Genomic DNA, 10,083 nt, shown 5'->3' with positions numbered 1-10,083 from the left:
CCCGGCCCCTCCCCGCTCGCCCGGGTCTTGCAAAGGCGGCCAGGGGGCGAGACCGGCTCCATCGCTGCAAGGGGAGGGGGCTTCTCTCTCTCTCTCTCTCTCTCTCTCTCTCTCTCTCTCTCTCTCTCTCTCTCTCTCTCTCTCTCTCTCTCACACACACACACACACACACACACACACACACCTGAAACTTGGTGTCGACGGCTGTGTTTCGGTTACGCGGGGGGCGCTTTTCTGGCAGGGGGGGCCTCCCTCTTCATTCAGCACCCGCTTCCAAATTGCTTTCACCTCCCTACATCGCTTAATGCGATTTTAGCTTTCTGCATTTTTAACGAAGGTTCAACTGGAGGCTGCATTTTTCAAAATAAAAAGTACCCAAAGAAGGAAATAAAACTTTTACAGTGACATCTTCAAAAAGGGATTGTCCAAATCTCTCTTTGGTTTCTCGTTGAGTCCCACGCCTTTGAGTCCCCCCCCCCCCGTTGTTGCAACTCTCCATGGGGCTCGATCCTGGCCATCCCTTCCTCAAGGCCACGTGGCTTCTCCCGCTAGGAACCCCGGACCCCAAGGCACGAGCAGTCCAAGGTTGTGGGAGCTACGATTTTCAAGGGCACCAGTAGAGCAGCAGTGGGGAGCCCCCAGTCCAGGGACCATCATTGCCCGAGTGGTAGAAGATCCTGGAAGGACTTTGCAATTTGGGAGACAGCGAAATATTCCAGAAGATGCAGGAAAGCGTCTCCAGCAGAGAGGCGCTGGGGTTTGAGCTTCCATAAAGATTTAAGCTGGGACCCCGCGTTCTCATTCCTGTTTGAAGGTACCTGTGGACAGCTTCACAACAGTCAGAAAAGGCCCTTTTGCCATGCTCAGAGGTATAGCTTCCCTTCACCTGTCAGGCTTTCCCAGCTAGAGATGAGTGCCCACTTGCTACGGTTTTAGACTAGTTTTAAATTTATTTGTGGTTTTAACTCACTTTTAATTATCTTATGTGTAAATTATCTTGTGGTGGGGATTTAGAACATGATTAATAAATCAGTGATGATGATACTAATAATAAAGACACAAAACCCTAATCAAATCAGAAGATCCACAGACATTTTTTTAATTTAAAAAACCAGAATGCCAAAAACATTATTTAAAGGTCACTTGTATTTCTTCTTAAAATATTAATGCTCTTTAATCAGTTTTCCAATGAATAGGCTAAAAACAGGTACTTGGGTAATATGAAACCACAGCTATAATATATGCAGGTAAGTGTGCTATGGAATCAATAGTTGGCAAAAGACTGAAGGACTTTGTGTCCAGTTTGGGCCATGGAAATGGGCTCTTAGCAGGCTCAAGGCCTTTACAAGAATCCTATGAGGGATGAGGAACATTGTGGCCCTTTGGGTGCTCTTGGACTTCCAGCTCCCATCAGCCTCCCAGTGCAACCAATGACCTGGGCTGCTGGAAGTTGTAGTCCATCTACATCTGGAGGAAGCCCACAGTCTCCCCAAGCCCTGGATTAGACAAATTCATGGAGGAAGAGCTGCCTGCCTGTGACTGTTGTTGGCCACAATCACTACTGTACATGAAAACCTCCATGTGCAAAGGTAGCCTGCCTCTGAATATTGGTGGCTAGGGGGGCAAGCAACTGGGGTGAGGTCAGGGAATGGCCCACTGCTTTCTGCCTCACTTATCTGCTTCCTAGAAGCATCCAGGGGATTGTCTTGGGAAACAGGAAACTGTTCTAGATTGACAAAGCCATTTAAACAAATCACACCAGGGAGAGAGCGGGTGATGCCACCACTATGCCAAGAGAATGGCCTCTATATAATATACTCAGCCAGGTGCGAGGCAAACCACACACACAACAAAGCATGAATGATAGCCAAACCATCCTGTGGCACAGTCAGCAATGACCCAGGCCGTGGTTAAGATTTTAGTGTTTTACTGTATTTGTCTGCTGCTCGGAACACCCAACATGGGTGGAAGAGGCTGGGTATCAATAAAAATAAACAAATATTTAACTGTGAGCCCGGCTAGTTTAGCACCGTCTACTCCTCTCCAGGATTTCAGAGAGAAATCTCTCCCAAGCCCTTCCTAGAGGTGGTGGGGATGATCTGCATGAAAAGCAGCTGCTGTGCCACTAAGCCATGGCCTTTCCCTTGTTCTCACACACTTAAAAAAAATCTCAACACATGGAGGGAAAGCAGATGAAGCTACCAGGACACACAGCCCCTTAGGAGAAAAGGAGATACAGCCATTCCTGGAGGAAGGGTTCAAGACCCACTGGGGGAAGGAGAATCCAGCAGGGAAAGAGGTTCATTCAGGGCAGGCTATGAGGGAAGCCAGAGACACCTGTTTGACAGAACCAGCTTCCAGTAACAACCTGCGTCTAGCACTTGGGTCTGGCAAGTTCAAGCTCCTTTGGGAATATGGATTATCCTCCTACTCTAACATTTTCCATGTCTGGCCAACATCAGATTGTATTAGAGGAGGCAAAAGAGAGGGTGTTCCTGGGAGCCACTGCAAGCTAAACAGGGCATCTCTCTAACCACCAAGCCACAGCACCAACAGCTGGCAATGGCACCATGGGGTATAGTCAATAATAAGAATAAGAATAATAAATAATTTATTATTTATACCCCACCCATCTGGCTGGGTTTCCCCAGCCACACTGGGCGGCTTCCAACAAAATATTAAAATACAATAGTCCGTCAAACATTAAAAGCTTCCCTAAACAGGGCTGCCTTCAGATGTCTTCTAAAAGTCTGGTAGTTGTTTTTCTCTTTGACATATGGTGGGAGGGCATTCCACAGGGCAGGTGCCACTACCGAGAAGGTCCTCTGCCTGGTTCCCTGTACTTGGCTCCTCACAGTGAGGGAACTGCCAGAAGGCCCTTGGCGCTGGATCTCGGTGTCTGGGCAGAATGATGGGAGTGGAGACACTCCTTCAGGTATACTAGACCGAGGCCGTTTTGGACTTTAAAGGTCATCAAATCAAATATGCTACATATCTATTGCTGGAAAATTATCGTAATTCAAGCATTAAGTGATACTAGAGGACAAGCAAAAAAGATTCATTTTCAAAGCATGCGGCAAAAATATACTGCTTATATTAATAATGATAACAGTGTTCAAATGCCCCCTGTGAAATATGCTACTATTTGGAATTAGTAGTAATGTTTCACTTTTAAGTGAGAATATCATAAGGCCTTGAGGTGAATATTGTGACCTTTAAAAAAAAATGTTACTACCACCACCACCACAACAACACAAGTAAAGATAATTATTTTTCCCAGAGGATGTGAACAAAACAACCCAAATTGGGTGGTGTCTCTTTCTCTGTGTATTTAATTTTTATTCAGTTCTGTTACCTTTCTTTTTTCTTATATATTATTGAATTATTTGTTCTTGTTTCAATAAAGGGGGGGAGGCAGCTAGCACAGTTAAAAGGATTCTATTTCCCATTAGTTCCTGAGTGCTTCTGAACGCCAGTTAATATGGCAGATGGATTTATGAACGGTTCATCAAGATGGATAGGAAGGTACCGTAAGTGACTCTCAGGGCTGTGCAAAGAGCAAGGCTGTTGCTCCTATAATGTTCACATTGCTTCAGCTGCCTTATGTTTAGCCTGGGAGATTACACCCTCCAAGTGGGCAGGAATGGGCTGAAGAGAGAGTGTGTAGAAACTAGCTTTCTGCATGAAACTCATTGCACCTCCCACTTTTGCCTCAGGCCCCACCCACCCCTAGCATGTGGCCCTAGGGAAATTCCCCACAAGGGAATGGGGCCCTCAGGCTAAGAGAGATTTCCATTGCCTGCTTTAAAGGTCTCTAAGGAGATCCTGGCAGGAGAACCAGGAGGGTGCCTTTTCATGGCAGGCTGAGCTTTCCTTATTTGGGCACAGAGGTGACACCTGAGGCCTCTCTGTGGCACAATATCCTGATGGAACTCAGCTTTCATCAAGTTGCCACCTGCCAACTATATTTCCAGAGAAAGCATCCGACTTCCTCTCCCACACCTTCTGATCTGCATTTCCTCGTCCATGAAAGCAGGGTAGATGGGCCGGAATGCAAACAGAAGGTGCTTCTCTCTTCCCTCAGCAGGCCAGAGGGAGCGGGTTTCGGTTGTTTTGTATGCAATCCCTCCCTTCCCCCACCAGGGCCTGTCCGTTGGTTCATGAGTGATTCCATCTCTTTGGCATTTGCAAACGCAGCCTTGATCTCCTTTTGCTCACAGCCCACGAGTCGGCTGTTCGTTCCGGCTCATCCATGCATGGCTGGCAGGATAAGCTGGGAGGTTTCCAGGTCCCTTTCCTCCCAACCCCCACTGGGCCACTGCAAGGCCTCTATGCAGCCGTCCCAACTAGTTGTCCTTCAGGTGCTTCGGACTACAACTCCCATCAGCCCCAGCCAGTATGGCCACATGATGCTAATAGGAACAGCTGCATTGGCAGGGGCTGGTGGGAGTTGTAGTCCACAACATCTGGTGGGAAAGGCTGCTTTGATGACAGGGTTGAACTGCAGTCTCAACATGATGGTGGGAGCCAGTGTGGTGTAGTGGTTAGAGCATTGGATTAGGACTTGGGAGACCGGGGTTCAAATCTCCACTTGGCCATGGAGCTTACCATGTGACCTTGGGCCAGTCCTTGCTACAGACATCCTTCTTTCAACCAACCTTTCAAACATCCTTATCCCAGTGGTTATCTGTCCTTGATCTGAATTGATGCTGTTATTTTAACCTGTATAGTTATTGTTGCTTTTAAAAATTCCTTTAATATGCAATTGTTTTTGACTGTCAATTCACCCTGGAAATAGCAATGAGGTCCTTACCCTTGGACGTGCCTGGTTATTATCATTTGCAGTAGCAGTATTAAAATTATTTATTTTCTTATTACCCACCCTTCATCAGCACTGCGAGATGTTTTAGTTATGTCCAATAACTTGGAGAAGACACTCTGAAGCTTCCCATTCTCCCTCCTCTCTCCCCCAGCCTTGCTCTGTATAGTGACTGAGGCAGCTTGCACTTAAAGCTAATTATTACAAAAATCATAGAATTGTTAAGTTGGAAGGGTTCCTGAGGATCATCTAGTCCAACCCCCTGCAATGCAGGAACCTTTTGCCCAATGTGGGGCTTGAACCCACAACCCTGAGATTAAGAGTCTCATGCTTTACTGACTGAGCTATCTTTGATGATGGTGATGGTGATGATTTTCTTACCCAGTCTTCACCATGATATTCCAGGAGTGGTAAAGGTAAAGGGACCCCTGACCATTAGGTCCAGTCATGGGCGACTCTGGGGTTGTGGTGCTCATCTCGCTTTACTGGCCGAGGGAGCCAGCGTACAGCTTCTGGGTCATGTGGCCAGCATGACTAAGCCACTTCTGGGGAACCAGAGCAGCGCATGGAAACGCCGTTTACCTTCCCGCCTATTTATCTACTTGCACTTTGACGTGCTTTCGAACTGCTAGGTTGGCAGGAGCAGGGACCGAGCAACGGGAGCTCACACCGTCGCAGTGATTCAAACCGCCAACCTTCTGATCGGCAAGTCCTAGGCTCTGTGGTTTAACCCACAGTGCCACCCGCGTCCCTTTCCAGGAGGGTTACAACAACTTAAAATAAGTTAAGGCAACTGCGCTCAAGAGACTAAGGTGGGTCCTAAAACTTATATCCTCAACCTCAAAGGCTTGGCCAGTGAGTTGCATCTTCAGTACAGGAGGAAAGCTGCAAAAAAGTGGTGCCAGGTGGGGAGGGAATTCCACAGCTTTGGGGCTGCCATAGAGAACCAGGCGGGTGGTGGAACTACCAAGAGCTCCCGCCAATCTTAATGTCCAAGAGGGTCCAAATATAAGGTGGCTGTGCTTCAGATTCTGGAGCCTAAGTCGCTGAGGGCTAAATAAGGGAACTAACTGCTTCCACATAATGGCATTAGCAGGTAAATGGATCAGGCAGACCTGGAACTGCAATTTCATTTGTGGAAAGCCAAACCCTCCTCACCCCTCCTGGTATCATGCATGGTGAATAGAGAGTGGGGTCACTCACTGCCCCCATCTCCCTCTTTTATCACAAGCGCATTTTCAGCCTCTGTGATATGTTCTGACAGAGTAAGGTCTATGGCAAGTCTTTGCGCAGCCAAGCCATCTGCTTCCCATCCTGGAGAGCAATTGGGCTCCAAAGGACAGTAAGTGGGGTTTAAAAAAATTTTTAAAAAACAAAAACTTATTTTATTTATATCTCACCTATTTCTCTAGGGATCTTAAGGTAGCATAAACCTTTTAAGTGGGGATCTTTATCCCAGTCTGCATCTCTACTGGAACTATTTTTAAACACGGAATTGTGTTGTTGTTTTTTAAATGTGCATTGTTTTATGTAGGGAACTGTTCTGTTTGTTTTGTAATTGTATGTTTTATTGTTGCGAGGCAACCTGGAGTCTTGTGGTAAAGGACGGTCAAGAAATCGAATTAATTAATTAAATACTGTTGTTGTAAAGAGGGCAAATACAATTACTATGCTTTGCCATTGGAATTTGATCCATAAAACAAAAACCAACACCGCCCACCCATACATAAACTAGATTGCTGCAGGAGACTCCAAGGCCCAGCAGGCCTTCTGAGGAAGAGCAGACTGAGAAAAAAACTCTTTGACATACTCTGTCTTTTCTTATTTAATGTTCCTAGGAAGAGTAGAAAGATAAGAAATGAGGGTTTGGGGAACAGGTATCAAAAATGGAGAGAGATCTGTTGGAATGTAATGTTAAAGTGCTGTCTAAAATGTGTAAGTTATTATTGGACTGGGAAACAAAGGATGAGCAAGTAAAATCTTCAGTGAGACATTGGGCAATAGATATTGGTTATAATATAGATACGGAAGCATGGGAACAATTGTGGAACACACATATAAAATTTACAGCATGCTATGGTTTCAGAGAAAACTATATGAAAATGTTATATAGAAGGTATCTAACACCGAGTAAACTGGCAAAAATGTATAAATCTAAATCAAATAAGTGTTGGAAATGCAAAGAGAAAGAAGGTACTTTCTATCATATATGGTGGTCCTAGTTAAAGCATACTGGGAAATGATATATAATGAATTGAAAAATATGTTTAAAACAACATTTGTAAAAATAAAATAAAAACAGAAGATTTCCTTCTGGGAATTATAGGGGTAGAACTACCTAAACAGTATAGAAATTTATTTAAGTATGCGACTACAGCCGCAAGAATGTTATTAGCCCAAAAATGGAAAGAAGAAGTCACAACGAAAGACGACCGGATACAAAAACTCATGGGCTATGCAGAAATGGCAAAACTTCCCAGAAAAATAAGAAATCAAGACAACAAACTTTTTATAAAAGAATGGAAATGCCCTAATAAATATTTATATCCCTAATAAACATTTATATATATAAAAAATTAAAGAATGGAAATGGCTTACTGAATATGTACAAATAAATTGCAAACAAATAAGGACATTGGCAGGATTATTGTAATGACCTGCAGTTTCATAAGAGTAAATAATTAAAGTAGATGAATAAAAGAATAAGTTAATTCAGAATATGCAGGAAATAATAAATAGAAATTTAAGGAACTGTAGAAAGAGGAGGAAGTCGAGTTTTGAAATGTTAAAATGCCTGTAAAACTATTGAAATGTATATAACTGAAAATTACATTTTTATTTTTTTTAATGTTCCTGGGAATAGTGTGGAATCATCCCCTATTCAACCTGCCTCATCTGTGACTCAACAAAGGAGTCACAGGAGAAGAAGTTCAACTGAACAGAGTTGTCCTTCCCTCTCCTTCCCTTCCTTCATCTCTGCCTCTCCTCCTCCCCCTCCATCTTCTTCCAAATTTGATGCCCGGCCTGGACTTCCTCTCTGGTCAGGGTGAAGAAACCTCCAGGAACAAAGAAGTCTAATAAAAGGATGTACCCACATTTTTTGTATGATATAATTTATGGAATATAATTTATTCAATTTACAGTTTTTTACCTCATATATCTGAAATTTGTCCTACAGTGTGGAATGAGTTTCCGTTGATTAAGCTTAATTTGTTCCCACATATCGTAACACATTATTAGTAACTTCTTAGGATTAGCTCCAAGACTCCCTATTTTTTTTTCAAATTTATCTAATTCTAATTTAAGCATTGATAAAGCTTTCTATTAATTTGATTACATGCATACCATATAACCAGCACAGACGCTTAATAAATGTTATTCTCCCCATCCCCAGTAATCCTTCATACCTGGGCTTAGATGTAGTGCAATTGCTAATGGTTACAGAGAAAGGGGGGGAATGGGGGGAACAAGAGGCAACCTCGATTTGCTCCCCTATGAATGTGAATAGGGTTTTAATTCATGTCGTTTGTGCGGACAGAGGCGCGATGACAGGCACAGCATCTCTTCCTGGTTTGGGTATAACAATTATTTCTGATGTGGACCAAGCCCTTTGGGAGAATATCACTCCTCAACACGTCATTTAACAGCAAAATTAAAGACGGCATTAAAGTCTCCTGAAAAGCTTTATCAAAAGCGCTACCAAAGCCGTCTGGTCCTGGTGCCTCCTTATGTCCCATTCGAATTCCTGAGCGATGTTGGGTCTGAGTGTAAGTAACAGCTTATTTTTGCTAATGGCATGTCTTCATTGGCAGACATTGCTTGGCATATTTCGTCAGTGGCGTATCTCAGGTTCCACTGGCCTTGGGGGGCTTCTGACAAATCCTATGGCCACTTGGCCAGCAAAACCGAAGTAAACGATTTGGAATTTTTCTTGTTCTTCTACTTCCTCTTTCCTTTCATGCCTCTTAACTTATAAGCATGAGAGAAGGGACTGCTCCTTCTAAAATCTTCATAAAAATAGAGAGAAAATTCTTTCAATTCTTCTTCTTTATTCCATTACTATTTAAAATTATGATGACAGGAATAATAATAATACCTTACCTGTTTTGCATTGGCCTGGAGAAGTGCTTCCACCAGATCACTCAGCCTGGGGTCTTTTACTTAAATACCACTCTGGTGGTCGAGGGGGGTGAATAAGTGGAGGCTGAAACCTTTCTGTATACTCACAGTGCCCTCTTGTGGTGGCCAAGTGCAGCGCTTCTGCCAACCATGTTAGCTTGAAACCAGTTTATAACATAAAGCAACAAACCTCGTTTAGAAGTTGAATGGTGGGCAGCCGTTCTTTGTGCACCGATGTGGAAACCTCTGCTGCTGCTATCTGCATACCAGCTTGCTGTTAACAACTTCATGGAGAAATCTCTGCTATGGGGATTTAAAGAGAATGTCAAGACAAATGAGGACCAGATCTTGGTTAGTCTTTTGATATAATACAGTGGTGCCCATGTGTGAGTGTCTGCCTCCTTCTACTTACTCTTGCAGCACTTTCCTCCAGGGCTGGGGCCTCGGTCACAGGAGGGTAAAAAGCCTTTACCAAGACACTTGGCCAAGAGGGCAGAGTTCCATAGGTCCAGCAGACAGAATCTGTCTAGGTCCAACATGCGATGCAGAAGCAAAGTCAGGAAATGGTCCACAGTCGATCACACAGGGTGTTCAGGGGGGTGGGGGCGCCAAAGCCAGGAACAAGGAGCCAGAGATCTGTGTTATTTCTGGCAACTGAAAGGCTCAAAGGGCAGGAGAGGGGTCTTATATACTCTAGCCTCCTAAACCACTCTCTAACCACAAATGCTGGCAGTGAAGGAGAATCAAGGCTTTCACATTCACAAGTAGACTGGGAGCTCTGGTTCTATAAATGCAAACTGTATCGTTGCTCTTCAATCTGGACCAAAAGCTTTTGGCACCAGTGCTCTTGAGGACTGGGGCGGGGCAGGGGGCACTTCCACCTCCTCTGACAGCTCCAAGGGTTCTTAAGCAGGTATGTCCCTCCTCATCACTTGTTCCAGAGCCTCCTTAAGGCCCTCAACCTGTGGGGCACCTGGTTTGCCTTCTGAGGAAGCTATGTCTGCCACAAGGTCAGGACTAGGCATGGCACTCTCCTGCTACTGTGAAAGGGAGAGTGGACAGACCCTCCACCGTTTCTCCACAAGGAAAGCGGCTTCCTCTGTTTTCATAACAATACCTTCCTCCACTCCATGTTTTATTGAAAA

This window comes from Podarcis melisellensis (genome assembly GCF_964234715.1).
Source record: "Podarcis melisellensis genome assembly, chromosome: 8".
Taxonomy (NCBI): domain Eukaryota; kingdom Metazoa; phylum Chordata; class Lepidosauria; order Squamata; family Lacertidae; genus Podarcis; species Podarcis melisellensis.
This window is presented reverse-complemented; position numbering follows the sequence as displayed.